The sequence below is a fragment of the Schistocerca piceifrons genome, chromosome 8 (genome assembly GCF_021461385.2).
Source record: "Schistocerca piceifrons isolate TAMUIC-IGC-003096 chromosome 8, iqSchPice1.1, whole genome shotgun sequence".
Classification (NCBI taxonomy): domain Eukaryota; kingdom Metazoa; phylum Arthropoda; class Insecta; order Orthoptera; family Acrididae; genus Schistocerca; species Schistocerca piceifrons.
This window is the reverse complement of record NC_060145.1, coordinates 242,597,351-242,600,366: the sequence shown is the minus strand read 5'-3', so window position 1 is coordinate 242,600,366 and position 3,016 is coordinate 242,597,351. Positions and strand designations below refer to the sequence as shown.

At 47.7% G+C, this 3,016-nt stretch overlaps 1 non-coding gene across 1 annotated transcript; it reads right to left on the bottom strand.

Annotated features, from left to right (window-relative positions):
• Nucleotides 1–1,916: 1,916 nt before the first annotated feature.
• On the bottom strand, nt 1,917–1,989 carry Trnaa-cgc. Its single transcript has one exon. It is a non-coding gene; the product is annotated as a tRNA-Ala (tRNA).
• Nucleotides 1,990–3,016: the final 1,027 nt, after the last annotated feature.

The window sequence follows — 3,016 nt, the reverse complement described above, 5'->3', positions numbered from 1 at the left end:
AGACTCGTACGTACTCCAGGAAGACCTGCAGAGGATTAATGCATGGTGCGACAGCTGGCAGCTTTCCCTAAACGTAGATAAATGTAATATAATGCGCATACATAGGGGCAGAAATCCATTCCAGTACGATTATGCCATAGGTGGTAAATCATTGGAAGCGGTAACGACCGTAAAATACTTAGGAGTTACTATCCGGAGCGATCTGAAGTGGAATGATCACATAAAACAAATAGTGGGAAAAGCAGGCGCCAGGTTGAGATTCATAGGAAGAATTCTAAGAAAATGTGACTCATCGACGAAAGAAGTAGCTTACAAAACGCTTGTTCGTCCGATTCTTGAGTATTGCTCATCAGTATGGGACCCTTACCAGGTTGGATTAATAGAAGAGATAGACATGATCCAGCGAAAAGCAGCGCGATTCGTCATGGGGACATTTAGTCAGCGCGAGAGCGTTACGGAGATGCTGAACAAGCTCCAGTGGCGGACACTTCAAGAAAGGCGTTACGCAATACGGAGAGGTTTATTATCGAAATTACGAGAGAGCACATTCCGGGAAGAGATGGGCAACGTATTACTACCGCCCACATATATCTCGCGTAATGATCACAACGAAAAGATCCGAGAAATTAGAGCAAATACGGAGACTTACAAGCAGTCGTTCTTCCCACGCACAATTCGTGAATGGAACAGGGAAGGGGGGATCAGATAGTGGTACAATAAGTACCCTCCGCCACACACCGTAAGGTGGCTCGCGGAGTATAGATGTAGATGTAGATGTAGATCAAGTCCCTCTGTCGCAACCGACCAACTGCCTACTCCAGTACGCAGACAGCATTTATCTACTCAGTGGAAATCACAGAATCTACACACGGTTCCACGTAAACACACTTGCACAAGAAGACGAACAATCGCGAAAGTAATCACTGTGGAACCACAGGGGCGAATCAGTTCGACACACAGAGAGTTTCCACCAGCGGTCGGCGACCAAATACTCTTCGTCCGATCAGACGACCAACCGATCGACCAACCCAGGTCGTTCCCACACAAGTTACGTGTGTCGGCAACGGTCGGGCGAGTCTTGGCTGTCCGAAACAGACTGCAGCTCCAACCCGACTCAACTCGATGTCCGTTCGGAATTCGGAGACACGGCGACCCGGGTATATTGGCTCGGACCCAACCATGCAGAGGTAACTCTTGCCCATTGGCCACGACATCTCTACACAAGGAAGGAACCAACCCATATCCGGCAAGATGACCAAGGGAAGAGATCCAGAAGCGGTCAAAATACCAAATACACGTCGCCCGAAGAGACGACCATCTGAACGACCAACCAACGGTCGTCTCGCTTCAGTCTCCTTCCGTCGGACAGTTCATGTGTGTCGACAGCGGACGGCGGGCACTGGGTGTCCGCAGCTCACTGGCGCTCCGTCCCCAACTGTACTGCTGGTCATTCCCCCGACTGAACTTCACTGCAACTGCGTCCCGACTGAACTCCCGACAGACGACGACCCGGAAGTACTAGCGGTCGCTCCAAAGATAGTACGACAGTGCACTTATCGATAAGAGCTGCTGCTGCCACTCACGGGCAAGCAAACTAGCAACCTGGTGACGCCAGTCAATCGAATTAAAAGAAAAATGAGGCCACAGAACCACAACAAGATGACGAGCAATAAACGGCATGACCGCGAGCCGCGCACGGCTCACAGCCAACCCGAACAGGTGGTGGTGGTGGTGATGGTGGTGGTGGTGGTGTTGGTTAGTGTTTAACGTCCCGTCGACAACGAGGTCATTAGAGACGGAGCGCAAGCTCTGGTTAGGGAAGGATTGGGAAGGAAATCGGCCGTGCCCTTTCAAAGGAACCATCCCGACATTTGCCTGAAACGATTTAGGGAAATCACGGAAAACCTAAATCAGGATGGCCGGAGACGGGATTGAACCGTCGTCCTCCCGAATGCGAGTCCAGTGTGCTAACCACTGCACCACCTCGCTCGGTTAACCCGAACGGGTACGATTAATTATTCTTCAACGTCCCGATTTCTTTGATGCGTGAGCATGATCACTGCTCCGCCTCCCTGAGGGTCATCATGCTAGTAATCAAGTTTTCATCGGTGCGTCGGTTATGGAGTGGCGAACAAAGTGAGATAGTGTGAAAATCGAGAGTTTGTGGTATGCCTGTTTAGCGCGACGCATGTCTCGTGCTATTTCCGAAAGAACAGAAACCACGTGGAATCAGCACGTGTGATACATTTTACGTAAAATGAAGGAGGAGTGGGCAGAGAGGAAAGGAAAGGGAATGGAAGGGACTAATGATTTCAGCTGCATCAGGACTTTGTGCTGCATCAGCAGCAACGAGTGAAAATGAGTCCAGACTGGGATTCCAACATGGGATCTCCTGCTTCCTAGGAAATTGCGTTAACCAGCGCGCCGTTCGGACACAGTGTTTATGGCAGTTCCAAGGATTACTTCGGCATGTTTCTTTAAAGTCAGTACCACCATTAGACTGTTGTTTATTTGCAGTGTTACATTTAGGCTTACACGACCATGATTTCGACTTCTAAGTGCCATTATCAAGTGTTATACAGTGCCTAAGATGGCATACTCTCGTATTTAAAATACACTATTAGACACGTATTTTAAATACGAGAGTATGCCATCTTAGGCACTTTATAACACTTAAAACACTTGATAATGGCACTTTGAAGCCGAAATCATGGTCATGTAAGCCTAAATGTAAACTGCAAATAAACGTCTAATGGCGGTACTGTATTTAAAGAAATATAGTATGGCTGTGGCCCCGCATTATGAAAAAATTATTATATATATATATATGTATATATATATATATATATATATATATATATATATATATATATATATATCGCGGCATGCTTCCCGACGACCCTCATTCCCACATAGCGTCAACTATCTGCAGTTCCTGTCCATGTCCTCTATGCTCGTTACTTCGAGATTCCCGCAGGAGGTCGGACGTAATTGTGCATCTGCACTGAATGTGGTG